Source organism: Mesocricetus auratus, unplaced genomic scaffold (genome assembly GCF_017639785.1).
Source record: "Mesocricetus auratus isolate SY011 unplaced genomic scaffold, BCM_Maur_2.0 Super-Scaffold_100006, whole genome shotgun sequence".
NCBI classification, from domain to species: domain Eukaryota; kingdom Metazoa; phylum Chordata; class Mammalia; order Rodentia; family Cricetidae; genus Mesocricetus; species Mesocricetus auratus.
Window position 1 is genome coordinate 44,780,548 of NW_024429190.1, and position 20,279 is coordinate 44,800,826.

The 20,279-nt window shown below is 41.6% G+C and overlaps 1 protein-coding gene across 7 annotated transcripts in view; it reads right to left on the reverse strand.

The window, feature by feature from the left end:
• Positions 1–20,279, reverse strand: part of Rbm47 (RNA binding motif protein 47) — a 131,852-nt gene that overhangs the window by 22,881 nt on the left and 88,692 nt on the right. For 6 of the 7 annotated variants that reach the window (XM_040747129.1, XM_040747133.1, XM_040747128.1 and 3 more), the window contains one exon: positions 3,548–3,674. The gene's annotated coding sequence lies outside the window, so the exon portion shown is untranslated. Of the gene's footprint in view, positions 1–3,547; positions 3,675–11,045; positions 11,208–20,279 lie in introns of all 7 variants that reach the window. The other variant, XM_021229683.2, reaches the window with a different exon arrangement.

Consider the following 20,279-nt stretch of genomic DNA (forward strand, 5'->3'; position numbering starts at 1 on the left):
TAAGCTCTAGGAGCTGGTGTTGGGGTCGATTGGCTGCAAGACTTGTGTACTCCCTACTTCCACCGTGCACACTCGGAGTTAATATTTTAGTTGAAAACCTAACACACAAATAAAAACACCTTCCATATGAGCTAATCATTTATTCTATTCTGAAGCTCACATGAGTTTGTCACATGTGAAAAGACTTTCAAGGGAAACGCACTATGCTAGTCTCATAAATCGTTTTTAGAAAGCACAGGTCATCTTATGCTATCCAAAATCAGAAAATGTAATCTTCTCAGTTATTTCTTCATTTTCCAAAACCCCATTTTATGGCAAAGTGAGAATGAGAACCTACAATGGCCAAAAGAGTTTGCCCCTTGTAGACCAATCACAGTAAAAAATCAGAAGGGGGGAGGGCTGGTAAACTGTCCCAGAGACTACCTTAATAGATTTAACACTAACTGATTTGGAATTTGGACACTGACTCCCCATGCCAAGTGTTCTGATGTTGAAAGTTTAATTGAATCTTGTTCCGACAGAGAATCCTGTAACTGGGTTGCAAACGCAGTCCTGCTGTTATCTCAAGCCCAACAGAGAGCAGTCAGCTCCCTGCAGACCTTTGATACTAGGAGGGGCAGGGTACACAACCACGAGTTTCTTCCTCAAAATTGTGCCAGGAAGGGAAGGTGCTGGATGGACTTCACATTTTATATTGGAAGCATATGTATATTCTACCCACAGTAAAACAGGACCAGGAAAACTTCTGGAAACAGTTTGCCCATGATATTGTGGGTAGGTGAGTTTAGTTTCTCTGATGCAGCATGAAGAACAATTGACTTTTGTGCAGATGTGCAGTCATCCACCTACACCTCATGACCACAATCATGTTGAGTATGTCCTCTCTCCTTCCCTCCACTGCCAAATACACATCCGTATATCACGTACACACACGTGTGTGCAAAGCATGCCTAAAACACTACCAGCTTCTGGTGTCACTTTGCTGGGGATTTTATCAAGCAAAAATGCTGCTGTCACGACTATATGCTAGTAACATGTGCTAGCTGTTTCCCTAACCCTTCTCTCATCTAACTTCGGGACAAACAACCAAGCCTACTAGGAAAATAATGCACATGAATGGTGAGTGTGAACACCTTCACCCAAGATTTGCTGGGATTAAAAAGTACCTGTTTACAAAGAACCCTAGCCCTAAACAATATGCAAAAACTAGCTTAACAGAGACCAAGGATGTAAACCTAAGGCCCCAAACTGAAAAGGAAAATGGGAGCGCAGCCTCATGAATTTGACGCAGAACCATATGTATCAAAAGAAGAAATAGATGAATTTCATCAAAATAAAAAAATTGAGCCAGGCGTAGAAATGTATTGGGATATATATATATATACTCCTGTAATCCCAACACTGGAGATGGAGGGAAGGGGATCAGGTGGCAAGGCCAGTCTGGTCTACAGTCTGAACTCTAGGACAGCCAGGACTATACAGAGAAACCCTATCTCAAAAACAAAACAAAACAAAAACAAAAAAACCCACAAAAAGCAATCAAACAAAAACAAAAACACAACAAAAAAGAAAAGGAAATCAAAAGAAAACCAAAACCAAAACAAACCAAACAAAAGAACCTTTACAACTTGGCTGGGATGTATCTCGGTGGCAGAGCACCTGCCTAGCATGCACAAGGTCCTGGGTTCCATCCCCAGGACTGCAAAAGAAAAAATACCCAAATCCTGTCCATCAAGATTAACACCATATACAGAGATGAAAGGTACCCAGGGTGCAGGAGGAAATATTTGCTAATCATATTCTGTGAAGAACTAATGCCCAGAAGCCATAAAGAAGAACCACAAACTCAACATAAAGCAAGCAAGCAACTTGATTAACAAACGGACAGGGGATTTGAACACACATTTCTCCAAGATACAATGGAAGCATGAAAAACCATTGAGCATCATACATTGTTAGGGATGAGAGAATCAAAGCCAGTGTGCTACACCGTTTTATACTCACTATAATGGCAATCATCAAACAAACCCCTTACCATAGCCAGTTAAATGGGCAAACTAGACCTCTTTGTACAATGATGGTGACATTGTAAAAACATGGTGGAAAATACATTTATAGATTTTTTTATTTTTCAGGAGAAAAAAAAAAGAAAACCTATAAATACTGAAAAGTTTCTACAACCCGATAAGCCTCTCTGGCAATGCAGCAATCCAAATCAGACCAAACCACATTTGATGGTTACTATGCTCCTGGATGGCCTTCTAGCACCCCAGAGAGGAGATTGGAAAGAGTCCGGGAAAACCATGAGTCTATTATCTGGGAGGCAGTTTAAATAACCTGTGAGAGTGGTCTTGAGCATCTCTGGGGGAGGGGCCATCATTTGACAGGCTTTCTGAGATGCAGCAGGAGAGATAGGGGAGGGGCTTGGGTGGAACCTCCACCATAACATCCCAGACTCTTTGGGTATATGGATGCCAGGGCCTGGGGTGAAGCTTCCACCATAACAAATACTTTGAATTTACCAAATTTACATCATTGCTAGATGTAAATCCAAAGTAAAAGCAGGACTGAGAGATGTTGGGAGTGTTATTTACAGTAGCCAAAATCTAGAAACACCCCAGATTTCTGCTAATGAATAAAGGTTTAACAAAACCATCTATGCCTTACAATAGAATATTATTCAGTCTTACAAAGACTGAGCATTGTATGAACCTTGAAGGTATGCTTTGTGAAATAATCTGGGTACAAAAGAAAGGACAACATGCCACAAACTGGAAAGTGACGTGACAGCTGTTTCTGCTTTATATAAGAGGCAAGAAGGCCAGTGTGCAGAGCATATGAGGATGACTCCAACATCACAAATACCATCACACTGAGTCTTCTATCTGTCTTGTACAGAGAGCCTTTCTAGTGTACCACACATTAAAAGATGTCAAAAGACTGGTAACTGCAGGCTGGGTGGAGGCAAGAGGATCAAGAGTTCACACTTAACTCTGAACAACAAGAGACTGTCTCAAACAAAGAAACAAAGCAAGAAGAAATGGGGAGGGAGGGAGGGAGAGAAGGGAGGGAGGGAGGAAGGAAGGGAGGAAGGCAGGAAGGAAGGAAGGCAGGAAGGCAGGAAGGAAGGAAGGGAGGAAGGAAGGAAGGAAGGAAGGGAGGGAGGGAGGGAGGGAGGGAGGGAGGGAGGGAGGGAGGGAGGGAGGGAGGGAGGGAGGGAGGGAGGGAGGGAGGAAGGAAGGAAATGCTGATCCCCTCTGAGAAGTCAGAAGTGGATTGTAAGCAGCCTGAGTTGCCCTGGGTCTCTTCCCACAGGCAGACAGGAAAAGATACGCCCTCTCAAGCCACAAAGATGTGACGTGTACAAAGGTAAGGGTTTGCAGCACAGGCTCAAAGCGACTCATCGTCATGTGTAATATACCACTAATTCACCATGTAAACACACATGGCGCCTACATTGCCTAACAGCAGGTGTCCTGTTTGATAGGAAGGGAAATTATATTTTTACTTAGGTAGGAAAGGAAAGGGTTCCAGGAAGTGCACTCACTAAAGGTCACCAGTTCAATTGGTCCTGGTTCTCCAGATTGAAGGCAGAGCAAGAAAATGAAAGCAGATTCAGGCAGCTTGCTTGGGATTTCTCTGTTCAATTCTTGAAATGTCCTTTGAGGCAGATCCTAAAGGGTTGAAGGAAAGAAAAAAAAATTAGAAAATGTTTCGTCTAGCTCTATTTCAATGTAAGTTTCACATGTGCCAGGAAATTAAGGTTGCTTTTTTCAGAAAATAAACCATTACTCTTATGTTCTCAAGAAAGCAAGAAATGTAACTCATTATCTCACCCCTGAAGAAGTGGGGAATTGGGACAGGAACATTACAGTTTTTTTCGTTGGTGTGCTTTGACCTTTAGAGCTGCTATGACTTAAAGATAGACGTACTGCCTTGGAAGAATACAGATGCAGCCCAGAGACTCAAAAAAGACACACCTCCTTATATATACATAAAACTATCTAGCTGGGTGCCTCCTGCCTGGTCTGTGGAGTTACGCGGCACACCATTAAACCATCCCATAGCAGGCCCCCAGGAGCACAGGAAAAGGTACTTGGGATCCACCTCCAATGAGAGTGGCTTACTCTCTCCTAAAATCACAGTCAAAAATTTTTTTTGATTTTTTTCTTTTAAGAAAAGTGTTATGAAGAATGGAAAGTATTAATTCAGAGTTTATCTTGGAAGTCGTAGTATGTAAAGTTCAACTAAACTGTTCAAGAAACACAGACATATTAGATAAAAGTATTACAGTATATCCTACCTTTATTCAATATCTAGAGATATACTCTACACAGCCTCTACAACTACCACCAGACCTGACCAAAAAGATCCAAATGATGTATATGTTCACATTTTTAAATTCAGTATGGAGCCATGGCTGCAAATCTAGACTAGAAGTTTTTTTTTAATGTCATCATGACCACATCCTGGTCTGAGGCAGAGGCATGCTACATATCCCAAAATGGCTTGAAATTTGCATTTCTCCTGCCTCTGCCTTTTAACTCTGGGGGTTATAGACACAAGCCACCATGCCTTGACTGACTCCTCTGTCTTCAATTTCAGGCAAATCCCTTCACTTGTTTGAAGTGCAAAATATAGTTGAATTGCTAGGTTTTAAATAGCTGTTTTTGCCACTGTTGTTTGTTTTTGGTTTCTTTGTGGTTATTTTTTGGTTGCAATATGTATTTAGCCAAATAAAAAAACAAGAGCCAGGGCAATGGTGTGTAGGATATTTAGAGCTCTACAGAGCAGTTTGGAATCTCCTGGATTAAGTGGTCTCCAAAGTGAGTTAAAACGCAAAACTGTCTAACCATTTCCATTGGAATGACTGGTGTTCTGTAGTACCCATGGTTTTATCAGAGCATAAGCAATAACCTCAGCCAGGTCCTAGGTCAAATTCTTATCATCAAGGATTTCCTCAAAGGGGAAGTCCGCAGCCTTAAATTAGAAGGTAGCAGATGTTTAACACGTGACCTCTCGATCTATTTAGTCTTTACCGAACCCTGAAAAAAAAATGGACGTGTGTGTGTGTTGCACACTGAATAACAACCAATCCAAAGTCACAGCTTGATAAAACCTTGGGTATTAAAGTGCACATTATAAGCTGTGTCTTAAACTTAGTTGCAGCGTCAAGTCAACAGAATGAGATGCAGACTCCTACGCTATGTTTCCTGGTGTGCTCAGCTCTCCTGAGCTAAGAAATAGTTATAAAGCTATATATTTGCACAGGACTTTGAAGTTTCCCACTTTGTGTAATAGTAAAAGTTCCCCCTCAGCAATGTAATGTCTCAGTTGTGGACATGTAAACTCTGTAATATGAAAGCAAATTATTAATATATACCGAAATTTGGGATTCACAGTTTTATACTAAACCGGAGGGAGGAGTAATAGCTATTTAAGGAAAGTATAACATGTAGGCTCAATTGTACATTCCCAGAAAATTCTGATTTTCCACAATGAATTAAATAGACTTTATTTCATAAAAACCTCAATATTTGCTATTCTGATTGCTCACAAAAATCTCCAAATAAAACCAACAAGTTTGACTTCATATATACACACATAACACCACATAAGCATACATATATACATTCACACACATACACAGACATACATGTACATATACATACACACATGCATACACATATATGCATGCACATATACATACACACACATTCTTTTTTATTTTTGCATGGAGTGAGCATTGGAGCTTCGCAGGGCTCCCAGCAAATGTTGTGGGATGTTCCTTTGGCTGATGCTGGATGCTTACCCTGATTCCATTTTGACTCATATTCTTTCTGTATCTTGTCTGCGTACACACAGTTTTTGGTTGGTTTGGTGGTAGTTGTTGGTTGGATTTTGTTTTTGAGGAGTGTGCGTGTGATGTGCCCATGTGTGGTACTTTGTGCAATTCTCTCCTTCCACCTCCATATGGGCTCCATCAGTCAGCAGGAACAATTACCTGCTGAGCTACAGCACACACCCACACATTAAAGCAAAAACAACAACAAAAGCAAAAGAACCTAACCAAATAAACGAAAGCATTGCAACTGCTCTTTGCCTTTGAAGAAAAACCAAAAAAAAAAAAAAAGATTTCATTACTATAGTTTTTCATTTTCTGTGTCTGCTGCCGTACATAAGAGCATTACGTTCATGCAGTACCCACAGAGAACAGCGGAGAGCGCTGGAAATAAGAGAACTATAATCAGAGATGGTAGTGAGTGGCCCCACGGGTGCTGGGAACTGAACCCAGGTCTTCCACAAAAGCATTAAATGATGAGCCATGTACATGTGGGTTTTTTTTTGTTGTTGTTGTTTTTACGAGACAGGGTTTCTCTGTATTGTTTTGGAGGCTGACGGTCCAGCCCAGCTTCGAACTTACAGAGATCCGTCTGTCTCTGCCTCCCGAGTGCTGGGATTAAAGGCGTGAGCCACCACCGCCCAGCTGTACATGTGGCTTTTAAGGTTGTCTCAAATTCACTTTTTGGAATGAAGGCAGGATACACTAACATTAAAACAAACAAACCTTATACCCTAATACATTTATTGGTCTAATGTCATGACATGCTCTGTGCTACTTTAACCCTCAGTCACACGCTTAAGCTAAAAATAAAATTTCCACCCCTACTCTCTACCAGCTCCTAAATATTGTACTTAGAAGGTATATGTGTGAATGGATGCCGCGAAATGACAAAGGCGCTTGTGAGCTGAGAGGGAAGAAAAGAGATTTTAAGGGAGACGGGAATAGGGGTGGGGCAAAAGAACACATGCAGAGAGGGGGAGGGAGGAAACTGGGGTAGGAAGGTACAGTGGGGAGAGGCAGCAGAGAGGAGTGTGTGCGTGCGTGCGTGTGTGTGTGTGTGGGGGGGTCGGGGTAAGAATCAACCCAAAGCAGGCACGATACATGTTGTCATAAAGAAATAAGCTACTTCATATACTAATTAAAATTAATTAGTAGTAACCACTTACATCTTTCATTTTATAAGATGGGGGTGGGTGTGTCTTATGTAGCCCAGGTTAGCCTCAAACTTACTACAAAGCTCAGGATGACCTTGAAGGAAGGTCTGGTACTCTTGTCTACTCTCAAGGAGTCTTGACCTCAGACATGCTCTCAAGGGTGTAGACCTCAGCTTTCTCGAGTATTTCCTGAACTTCTGTATCATCACAAAGATCTTACATTTGGAAGCATACTGCAAACGGCCAGCCCCTAGTAGCCTCAACCAATTCAGCTCTCACAGCAGACAGTGGCTTTTAAAAATCACACCATGTGGTGCCCTCAGCCTCTTGTGGGATCTTCTACATTCCTTGGTGCTGTCTTTAGGATAAAGTCAATATCCTCCTAAGATGTGAAGAGTTTCAGTCCTCATCCAGTTTCATGCCCTGCCTCTTACAGGTCATTCCTAATTCTTCAGATCCTCTCAGATCATCTGCCTGGCCAGGCTGAACTCAACCCTATATCGTTCCTCCAGTGAAGCCATCCAGGGAGGCTCCTGAGACACATGCCCAGTGTCATCTAGCACTCTTTCTGACACTAGATTGAGCCATAGGAAATTGTCATACTGAAGGACAATCATGGTAGCATTTTGGTAGATGGCTTAAGCTTACGGTAACTGTGAGAACTGAGTTCATCTTCCACTAAATAAAAACTTCACTAGGGCAGAATCTGGGTCTGACTCACATCTAGACCCCAATGCCCATTCTCAGTGTTGGCCCAGAGCAGGTGTTTAACTTTAATTAATGTGAGACGTTATTCCGACTTTTTAAATGCTAAGTATTTAATTTTAATATTGTCTCTGGTAGTTAAAAATCATATTTTTTTATCCAAGTCACTATACTTGTTAAGCATAAAGAAACAGAATGAATAAATTCAAGGTAACATTTCACATCTGGCATTTGTACAAAATATGAAATCAGTAAATGTAACACTGTAATGTATATTCTCAAGGATAGGATTCAACCTATCCATATGGCATTATTTATGAACTTATATGAACTCAAATGCTTCTCACTGCTTGGCAGCACAAAAAGAGCTTGCAATGGAAATGAGATGATTTGGATTTAGTGATCAGTTAAGGGAATATAGCATCCAAAGAATGGTAGACCTGAAATGGGCATTTTAAAGCGTCCTTCTGCCTGTCAGTAAGAGAACACCTCCTGAGACCTCCCACAGCACCTAATCCAACCATACACTTCTGTGTCTACCCCTCCTGAAATGAAGAGACCAAGGAGAAGGCACGTAGGGTGGGCAAGGCTAAGTCAGCAGCTAAGAACCAATGAGGACAGCAGCAGCTCTGTCCTTAAATCCTCATTGTACATCATTGTGTTAAGCATCCCATAGACACCATCTTACTTGCTCATACATACAATAAGGAAGCAAGAACTATGGTCCTACTTTGTTTGAGAGATGGGGGAACAGTACAGAGAGACTGACCAAAGAGCAAGGTTTATTAATGAACCCGGCAAAGCTGAGATTTGAACACAGAGGGTCAGAGAACCTGAACTCTCAATTAGTATGTTCTCTAAGAGTCCAATTGGCCCAGGATGGGAGAGTTGAAAACTACAATTGTGTTCTTTAAAAAGTGAGAGAGAGGCTGCTATAGTTTTAGAACTTCAATGTAAACCTAAAGGTCCATGTGTAAAAGGATTGGGAGGCAGTAAGATTTCCCTCTGCTTGAGTGTGCCCTGACAGAGATGGTGGGACTCTAGACCCTACTTCTGTACTTCTTGGCTATGAGGGAAGCTGCTTGGTTCCATCATGCATCATAATGCGTCTTCACCACAGACCCAAAGTAACAGAACCAATCAGTCAGTTATGAACTGTAACTTCTAAAAGACCAAGGCAAAACAATCCTGTCCTCTTTATTAAAGGTGGGTCTCACCCTGTAGCTCAGACTGACCCAAAACTTGGCAATCTTTGTATCTCAGCTTTCAGAGTGCTGGAATTACACCTCCTTGTTCCCTAAATTCTTAAAAAAGCCATAACATTTTGGAAAGCTTTTGAGAAGTCAAAGATCTCATGAACTAATTAAGTGACATCTGCAACTTCGCTTCCTATTTCTTGGCTAATAATCCCTAATCAGACATCTTTCTTGTTAACATTTTACAAAAGGACCCAACTCTTGAATACCAAGAAAATGAATGTCAAAATTTACACTGTAGAAATACAAATTAAACACAGACTACTGACTCTCTATCTACGGCTCCTAGGTGGCAGCTACGAGATTGTCACCTCCTACCTCCTTCATCTTTGCATGGTGACATCTGACCCTTTTTATAACATGCACCTTGTACCAGTGAAACCTAAGGCACCACCAGCTAGTTACTTATTAAACGTGGGTGCCAAAGGCTGACTTGTACAAATCACACTGTTAACCTGCCCAGCCCAGCCTGTGTGCGGGAGTGGATGAGAGCTAGCCATAGCTATGAAATTCTGTCATATCGGCAGAATTCAGCTTCAAATTGCAGCAATTCGTGTCTGACCTCTGATCTGCGAGGCTCATCTGAACCTTTGAACCTCTGAACCTCAGCTTGCAGTTGAGAAACAGCAAGAAGATGGTTACCAAGTATTCTCCAAAGCCAAGTAAATGGTTAACACTGTGACTGTTGCTTGTCCCCCAGCCCCAACCACTCCCTGAAAGATCAGTGAGAGCAAGAGAGTCACGGAAGGCGACATTGACAGCAAGCTTCGAAAACATGGCATTTGGTCAGACCTAGTAAAAGTAGTATACTTCAGGATGAAATCCTCCTTAAATACAAATTAAGAAAGGGGGAATCTGGGGCCAGAATGAAGGCACCATCGGTAAAGCTCTTGTTTTGCAATCCTGACAACCTGGCTGATCTCCAGAGCCCACGTACAGGTAGAAGGAGAGAACCAACTCCATAGAAGTTGTCCTCTGACCTATACAGGGCCCCATGGTACGAACACACACATACACACATGAATGCACACATGCACGCTTGCGCGTGCGCGCGCACACATACACATACACTTTTAATATCCAGTGATAAGCACACCAATGTTCTCTCTACAAATTCGATGAAAATAACACATACTAAATGCTTTGTAATGTAATGTTTTTATCAAATAGTACCATGTCTCAGGCTAATTTAGATAAATGCACTGTCTATTCTGTTACAAAATACAAACCCATTTTGAGCCACTTTCAGAACAAATAGTTATGGAAAACCAGTTACAAATATTACAAAAAAAAGTTTGTCTTTGGTAGTGACAATAGAGTAGCTGTGAATACAGTTGACACTCCAGCTGATGAGAGGACTGATGGGTACTCTGTGTCTGTACTGCCTAATCACAGGAAGAGTTTCCCATGACGATGGAGGAGGGCTCATTAGGACCAGAAAGATGTTCCTCTTGACGATTAGCTTTCATGACAAGTGCTATTCAAACTGTTTTTAAGTAGAAAGGTGAAAAAGTCACCTCTTCTCTGGTCCCTGTGATTAATATTAGAATGGAGCATATAAAGTATAACCAAAGTGTTAAAGTAAAAAGCATAGAGCCTACAGTTAAATGATTTCTTAAATACCAGTTTAAAACAGAATGACTCAAACAAGAGTGTCCAAGAGGAAATACCACTGCTACAGTTTTCTATATCATCATACTGCTAATTCCCAATTTATTTTTACTTATCATAGTTTCTTTTCTAAAGACTGTCTGAGATATCATTAACAAATAATTGCTTAAGCTGTATGGTTTAAATTGGAAACTATAAAAATATACTCATGAAGATCTAGATTTTTTTCAAGTATATGAAATAAAAAGCTCTAAAACCAAATAACGTCTTTCAAATAACACCCCTAACTAGAAAACTGGAGTTTTACCAACGGTAAGGCAAACAAGGTAGTGCTTAAAATTCTTAAGTTAAGCCATATATAGAACTTTTAAATTAAAACAAAACCACAACCGATTGTTTGGAAAACCTGATATAAATTGCCTCAATTGAACTATGTATTTTATACCTCAATGAAAATAAGTAAGGTTTCCCTACCTTCCAGTCTTGAAATGTGGATGCACGGGCTGATTGTAACCACAGCCAGGCTTCAGCAACCTTTGTCCCTAGCCCCAGGAACATCGTGACTCTGCTCTACGTGGTTCCTGGCTCTGCACTGGCCAATGGGTTTTGGCCCTGGGAGTCATTTGCTAAGGACACCTGGAATGAGTTTGAAGGCGGGGTTCAGAACGTGGGGAGGGGTCACAGCTGTCACGTGGAAATGCTTAATAACCGAATGAAAATTAGTTCGAAACCTACAAAGCCCAAGAAAACAGAAACACTGGCGTTTCATAGAAAGTAAATTTAACCAAAATATTTTACCCAAGCTCCAATCATGACTAAAAAGAATCTAATGATTTCCTATCCAATCACCCTTGGGAGAATCATGTGGGTGTCCATGCCCTTGCACTCCTCAATACAAAAAAAAAAAAGGAAAAAAATAGTAATTCTCATCTCCCGTGGAGTGTTGTGGGGATTAAGTAAATAAATACATTTAAGTGAGCAGAAGGGTTCTGGCAAATAGAAGCACTCAAAATGACACTGTCTCTGGGACACTGGACAGGGTGACACACAGTTCAAATCCCAGTGTGTGTGTGATTGGGGTGCATGATTTGAGATTCCCAAATATTCAATAAAAATATGATAAAATAAATAAGAATAAAGTGTCAAATATGACACGAAACCAAATTCCTAGGCTAAAGGAAGGACTTAGTAACTAAGCCAGTATTTTTAAAAAATATATTTAAAGATTTTTTAAATTCCTTAACTACAAATAAGACTGAGAAACTTATTTTTAACATCTATTTATTTAAGGTGTCTCATGCACCACAGTGAGCATGAGGTCAGAGGGCACCTTGTAGGAGTCAATCATTTCCTTCCACCATATGGATCCCAGGAATCAAACTCAGGTTAGCAGACTTGGTGGCAGGAATGTTGCCCACCGAGTTCTCTCTTGAACTCAGAATCTGTTTTTTTAATATATATATAAGCGTACCCTAGGTGTCAGAGAGATGGGATGGCTCAGCAGTTAAGGTTAAATTCCCAGCACCTGGGATGGAGGCTCCAACCCTACCTCCAGCTCCAGAGAATCTGATGCCCCTTCTGGCTGCGGTGGGTACTGCATGCACATGCTACAAAAGACATACATGCAAGCCAAATGCCCATACACATAAAAGAAAAAAATACATCTTAAAAATTAGTACATTGTATAATAAAGCCCCGTGTTTACAGGTTGTTTAAAACATTAGATAATATTTTGGGTTTGAATTTTTTAAATGAAAACGTGTATATTTATGAGTAAATATGCATATTAATAAACACTGCCCTAAAATGCAAGACTTTGGGGAAAAATATTTGAGGATGGTCAAGTACAAGGTAGGGTGGAGCCTGAATGTAGCCTAGAATGCTTACTCAGCATGTGCAGGACCCTGGCTTTATAAAAGAGTTAGGTGGTAGGAACAAGCAGCTTTTCACAGAATAAATACTTCAAAGCAGTAATTACGATGACAATTACAGCCTGCCTTCAACATGAAAACAAGTCAAATCCTCAGGCTTTGGCGGTGAACAAAGCGTCTTTCATAAATAAACTCAAACAACAGGGGAAAAAAGCACAGAAAAGCGCAGAAGTTAGGCCTCTCATGGGCATTGGTCCCCAGCCCTGCGCAGCCCTCTATGTGAGCAAATGGTTAAAAACACTCAAGGGTCCCCTGGAGACCATGGATGCTAGCCACTCCGGTTCCAGCCGGCCTGCAGCAAGCAGTTAAGCCCTGTCTGAAGAGAAGGAGAAGACACAGGAGCAGTATGGAAGCCCTGAGGTAGATAGACTCGGCTACCCAAAGGAAAGAAACAAAACTGAGCCTGGTCTGGGGAGAGAAAGCGTAGACATGATAAGAAGTGACGTGAGCTATTTTGATCTATTCTGTATTTATTATGGGGTGTACATGTATGACACATGTGTGAGCCATGGGGGGTGGTGTCGGAGGACAAATGTATTGAGCTTATTCTCTCTGTGGATGTTTATGTGGGTCCTGGGACTTAAACTTGGGTCAGCAGGCTTGGGTGGCAATCATTTTACTCTCTGTTGTTTTCCTGAGACCAGATTTAATATATCCAAAGCTGGCTTCCGACTTTCTATGTAGTTGAAGATGATCTTGAACACCTCCTCTCTCTGTCTTACAAGAGCTAGGATCTAGGCGTGTGTACCATGTCCAGTTGCAGAGAACTGAACACGGGACTTTCTGCACTCTACCCACAGAGCTGTAGTCCCAGCCCTTCAAAGACTATTTATTATTTTAAATACAGGTGGTATCTGACCAGTCCAAATCAAACCCTACTAAGAGAATTATTTTTAAATTTTGATTAATATATATAGGCTAAAATAGAACCAATGTAAAGACCATGCCAGTATGTATTTGCTTTTGTTTCTAGAAATACATTTGGTAATATTTAACTATTTGGGGCATAAACCTGTAGAGATCAGGAGACAACTTGAAGTTAGTTCTCTCCTTCTATCCTGGGGTTTCCAGGGATCTCTGTCAGGGCAAGCTTGGTGACAAATGCCTTTATCCACTAAGCCACCCCATCAGCCCATTTGGTACTATTTTGAATTCTAAAAACTTTGCTAAAAATTACTGTTTGTGTCAGCGCATGAATTAAGTATAAGAGGAAGAAATTGTTCATGTGCAGGCACTGTGTGTGTGTGTATGTGTGTGTGTGTGTGTGTGTGTGTACATTGAACAGCATTGAAGTAGTAGCCTGTATCAACCATTGGCATTGAAGCCACAAAATTGTGTTAATAGTGTTAGCAGCAGTTGGCCATGAAACTAATTATAAATGGCTGGAAAGGAGACGGGATATATGGGAGTTCCCACAGACCTGAATGAACAAGACACCATATTATTTTTCCTAGAGTTAGATTGTCAAACAACAAATTATAGCACCAACTTAGCATATATTGGAGTAAGGTATAAGTAAACCATGAGGTATTTCATCTTAAAAGTGGGGTTCAGAAGGATAGTTCAGGGGTACAGTACTTGCCTAGCATGATCAAAGTCTTGGTTTAAGAGCCTCAGCACACCAAAGTTAAGAACCAACAAACCAAGCAAACAAACAAATAAAAGCACAAAGGTGAGCTTTAACCTCCAAAATGCTGCTCTAAGCCATTACACCACACTGCCTGGACTTACATAAAAACTAAAACCCAAGCCAGGCACAGTAACTAATCTAGTTTGCCTTCTGTTGCTGTGATAAACACCACAATTAACTTGGGAGATGCGGGAGTGTAAGCCAAATAAACCCTTTCCTCCATCCATTATTGAGGGAAGTCGGTGTAAGAACTACTTGAGTAGAATCTAGGAGCAGACACTAAGGCGGAGACTATGGAGGAGTGCTGCTTATTGGCATGTTCCCCACGCTTGCTCACTCAACCTGCTTTCTTACACAGTCCAGGACCACCAGCCCACAAGTGGCACCGCCCTTGCTGGTTGGGCCCCACCACCATTGTGTGGTTTGACTGAGTATGGCCCCCACAGGCTCACATGTTTGAATGCTCAGTCCCTGGTTGGTGGAACTGTTTAGGGAGGATTAGGTGTGGCCTTGGAAGATAGTGTGGCCTTGGGAGGTGGTGGTCACTTCAGGGTGGATTCTGAGGCTTCAAAAGCCCACACGATTACCGGTTAGCTCTCTCCGTTCTCTCTCGTGGTGCTTACGGATCAGAAGTGAGCTGTCAGCCCCTGCTCTGGCACCTTGCTTGCTGCCTGCCTGCCGCCGCGCTCCCTGCCATGGTCGTGAAAATGAACTGGTGACCCTCTGAAACTGTAAGTAAGCCCCCAGTTAAATGCTTCCTTTTTGTATAAATTGCCTTGGAGATGGCGTCTCTTCACAGCAATAGAAATGTAACTTAAGGCTGTCAAGGATGAAGAAAAGCCCCCAGAGACGTCCACAGGCCAGTCTGATGGAGATAATTCCTCCATTTCTCTCTCCTCAGGTTTGTGTCAAATTGACAAAATCTACCCAGCATGGTCGCATATACCTGGAATCTAAGTACTTGGAAGGTGAAGGCAGGAGGATCAAGAGTTCAAGGTCATCCTGGGCTACAAATGGAGTTAAAGCAAGCCTGTACATGAGACCCTATCTCAAAATCTGACAGAAACAAAACCAATCATTCGAGTGAAAAGCCCCCATACTTAAGACAATTTTAAAATTAAACAAAAATGACATTCACTTCTCTAAAGGGTAGAATAGCAACTAACAACTACCATTTACATAGTTCTTTCATATAAATGGAAGAAATAATTCTAGGTACCAGGGCTATAGTGTTGAGTAAAATGTCAAACGCTCACTCTCATGAACCTTATAATCTCACGGGGAAAACAGTGAATGAGTTCATAGCATCATAGTTACATTGGGCTGTGCAAGGTCAGAGGGAAAAACAGCAGCAGTGGGGACCAGAGTGTGTCACCAAGTCCTCAAATTTACATGGGAAAGAATATATACGAGCTACTACTTATACAAATTAAGAATGTGTGCCAGACAAAACTTGGGAGGCAGGAGGATTGCTACAAGTTTGAGGCAAGCCTGGGCTATATAGTGAGTGCTGAAGCCTAAACTAAAGTATGAGGTCCTGTCTCACAACCATGAACAATATTGAACATACAATGCGAACGTGACTACATTAATCTCCTCATGGAATGTGCTGTTCGTCTAAGCATATTGCTGTTTACATGGTAGGAACTAACTATCCAGTGTGGACACATGTAAGGCAGTATCCATCCTAGCTGCACTAGGAGATGATATCCAGGAGGCTGGTGGGGGGGTGGGAGGGAGTGGGGAGTAGGGGGAGTGGCTCAAGAGCGAATGATTTACTTTTGACAATGTATTCTGAATTTCATCTTTCAGAAAAGGGAATCCCACCCTCCAAACCTAAATCTTTATACGCATACCATGGCTCAGGGAACTGATGGTTTTGACCTGGTAACTAACAAAGTCTTTTGCTTGTGACTAGACTTTTGAGACAGGGGTATGCTCTATGTAGCCCAGGCTGGCCTAAACTCACCACTTCCCTGTCACATCCCCCTGCGTGGCAGGATCGTGTGTGCACATATCAAACCTAGGCACATTTTAATTTTATCTGAAAGTTCCACAAAAAGAAATAATCCAGATACTTTTGTGTTTTCTCGTTGTAATAGTGTGGTCATTGTTTGACTGTAAAAATTATGTTTTTAAGCAATTCCCCAAAAGCATAGAGCAGCTCCAGTTGCGTACTCTCAGACAATGGGACTTCAACATCAGCTGCTTGGTGAGCTCAGAAGGGCATTTTCAGCCATCTCATAAAGGGAACTCCAGGCACTAGAGACCTGACTTAGATTTTTTTTTTTTTTTTTTTTTGGTGAGCACCATTTTCATAGTTTATGGACCTTGCCCCTCATCGTGTTCTAGATTTGCTTAGGAAAATCCATTTCCTGCTTTTGTTCCATCACGCTTACACTATGGAAGGGAATAAGCAGGAGTAGCAGGCGCTTAGAGGGCTTCCAGGCAGCAGCCAGGTCGTAAATGGACATCACGGATGGTGACAGAGGTGTAGAAACCAATGGAATCACAACTCCAGACTCGGCAGCCTGTGGAGCCAGTGCAGCATAGGCTCATGTAGTTCACAGTGACCTAAGTTAGGGACAGCTAGCCAATATTAAACATTTAGCCTACGTTTTTGGACTAAATGCATCACATGTGTTATATCATTTAATCCTCCCAATGACGCTGACTACCTTATTCTACACACATGAAAAAGGGGATTCAGACGACTTCAATGTGTTGCTCAATGTTGCCCAGCTGTAGGTGGCAATGGAGAATTCATGCCCAGGCAACAAGGCCCCAGAACCTACGCTTTGGTCCTAGAACCACTAAGCTGCACAGACTCCATCACAGTGGAGTGATGGGCGGTTACTCCGTGCGCTGCTTTGGTGCGTTCAGTTCTCCAACCGTCCACGGACTCCCACTCAGTGTCAGCATCAGCTGTTCACTCACAGTCCTATGCAATGGCGAGTGGAGACAACAGTGGACTGTGTGACAATCTAAGCTTCTGCTTACAGAAAAAGAAGGGCGACCAGATCATGGGCCCCACATGGAAGGAAATGATAGAGATTAAAGGGAAAATAAAGATGGTTAGAAAACCAAAAAAAGCTGGGTTCCGAGGCACAGACCTGTAATGCCAGCACCTGGGAGGTGAAGGCAAGAGGACTGTTGAGAGTTCAAGGACACTCTGGGCAAAACAGCAAGTGCCAGGCCAACCAAGGGTACATAGCAAGACCTTATCACAACGAAACATCAAGCGCCAGGCGGAGACCACAAGTAGGACTTGATGAGTGAGAAAGAAACAGAAGACGTTGGCACAAGATTGGATGGGTAGGGGAGGAGGGGCAGATATGGGAGGAGTTGGAGGGAGTTAATAGTGAACACGATCAAAACACACTATGCAAAATTTTCAAACAACTAAAAAATGCAAAAATGAAAAAACATTGAAATTAACAAAATTAGTTAGTTTGTTTAATTTTAGAAAATGACCACATTGACAAACCTGTAACTAAAGTGACAAGGAAGAGAAAAAACTAGACCTACTAAACTCAGGAAAAGAGGAGACATCACTAGTGTTTGGAAGACGTGGAAGGATTAGAAAGAAAAGCTGTGAACAGTGAATGCCTGTTAACTCAGTAGAACTAGAAAGGTGACTCAGCATCCACATCCAGCAGCTCACAAGACCCATGTGACCCCAGGAGATCTGCCACCCTCACCCGGCATCTTCAGGCACCTGAGATCAGCCAGTGTCCGGCTCTGGCCGCCATTTTCTGTGCCTCCCCTGCAATTACGCACTCTCCCGTAAGAACCATAAGCCAACATGAACCCTCCCTTAAGTCACCTTTGCTTTCAATATCTCATCATCACAATGAAAAGTGACTCATACAAAGCAGGCAGATCAAGAGTTCAAGGCCAGCTTAAGCTACATGAGACCATTGTGTCTCAAACCAACAAAGAAGGTTGGCTAGGTGGTTGAGTGGGTAAGAGATTCTGACATGAGTAGAAGACCAGAACCCATCTGTTGGAAGGAGAAAACTGACATCTTTAGATTGACCTCTGACCTACACACACACACTTAAAAAATTGAAGTCAAACCAATTTTTAAAAAAAAGTATTATGCACCATGATCAATCATGACTTCTCATGGGCTTACTTGATGAAAATCAACCAATAAAAACACACAATATTAACAAAGATAATCTAAATAAACATGAAAAAGCATGACACAAATCAACAAAGTTTCATAATTCAAATAATGAGTAAACTAAAACAGAAGAAACTTCTTCCATCTGATTAAAAAAAATAAAATAAAAGCTGACAACCAACAGTTTAATTGTAAAAGACTCACTCCACTGCCCCAAGACCAGGAACAAAATGAGAAATTGCATTTTATTCAACACTGTACTAGAGGCTCCAACCAAGGCAATTAGGCAAAGAAAAAAAGAACAAAAGAAAGAAAGAGAGAAAGAAAGAAAGAAAGAAAGAAAGAAAGAAAGAAAGAAAGAAAGGAAGAAAAAGCACCAGAGGAGACGCAGAAGTAAAACTATTCATAGATGACATGACCAGCATAGGGAGAAAACCAGTGTGCTCTACACCATGCAGGACACAAAACTAGTCCCCACACCACCAGCAGTGGTGTGTGCACACACTTAATAAACAATCTAAAGTAAGAGAGTAAGTAGCATGATGATTGAAGGGGAGAGCCAGCTCCTGCAAGTTGTCCTCTGACCTCCAAACAAGTGAGGTACGTCACCCTGCCCCCTATAAATGTATACACATAAAAACTATGGCTTGGGGTTGCAGTTCAGTAGTACAGCACTAATATAAGGCCCTGTGCTGAAGGAAAAAAAAAAGCAAAGAAACAAAAAACCCCAAGTAACTAATTAAAAAAGGCAAGCTTTAAAATGGGAGAAAACATTTGCAAAGCATATTTCTGAAAATAGCTCTTATCTAGAATATGTAAAGAGCTACCATAAATTAAAAACAAAAAGACAAAGAAACTGATTGAAATATAGGTAAAGGAACTGAATACACTTTTCTCCAAAGATTCATTCAAGGTCAAGAAGCACATGAGGTTGGATAATGGTTATTAGGGAAATGGAAATTAAGATCACAATAAAATTTACCCTCTATACCTACTGCAATGGCTAAAAGACAAAAACAACATATGTTGAGTAACCTTCACACACAACCACTGCAGCTGTCATATGCACGGCCATGCACACTCTGCCTCTGGGTACACACAGCCGTGCACATGCTGCCTCTGGGACACACACAGCCGTGCACACGGTGCTCTCTGGTGGAGTTGTCAGATGGAAATTGCTGATGACTCCTTCAAATGTTGAAAAGAAGGTCACCACCTGATCCAGAAATCCCATCATAAATATATACCCAGGAAAGATAAAGAGCCATGACTTCACAAAAGTTTGAAAACGGCTTGGGGAGATGGCCCTCAGATAAAGTGCTTGTGTAAGTTTAGATCCTCAGGACTCTAGTAAAAGCCACACATGGTATATACACCTGTGATCCCAGCACCTGGCAGGGGCGTGGGGGTGGGGGAACTGAGGCAGGCTGATTGTGGGGGTGGGGTTCTCCCTGTCTAGCCAGCCAAGCCGAAATGGGAAACTCCAGGTTCAGTGACAGACTGTCTCCAAGTGAGTGAGGAAGCTGACTTCCGGCCTATTCATGAACCCACACACACACAATCACGATATCTGTGAAGTCACAGCACTATTAGAATATAAAAAAAAACAAAAAAAACAGGGAGGGGAACCCATCAAATGTACCCAAATTATTGAATACTGCTTTGCAATAAAAAGTAAACTAGTATTAATACATGCTATAATATAGTAGGATCTTCAAAATATTGCTCTAGGGGCTGGAGAAATGGCTCAGTGTTCAAGAGCAGTTGTTGCTTTCCCAGGAGATTCAGCATCTTCTCTGGCCTTCATGCTCCTGCCCACCCCACTGCAATGTACACACAAACAGAAAACTAAACATTTTGGGGTGGATGGACAAGTGAGGAGGATCTGGGGGGAGGTGAGGGAAATGATCATTATATTGTACTTAAGAAAAATATTAATAAAAATTTTAAAATATGTATCTTTAAAAGAAAGAAAATAGTATACTCTGTGAAAGAAGACCTCATGATATAAATCGATA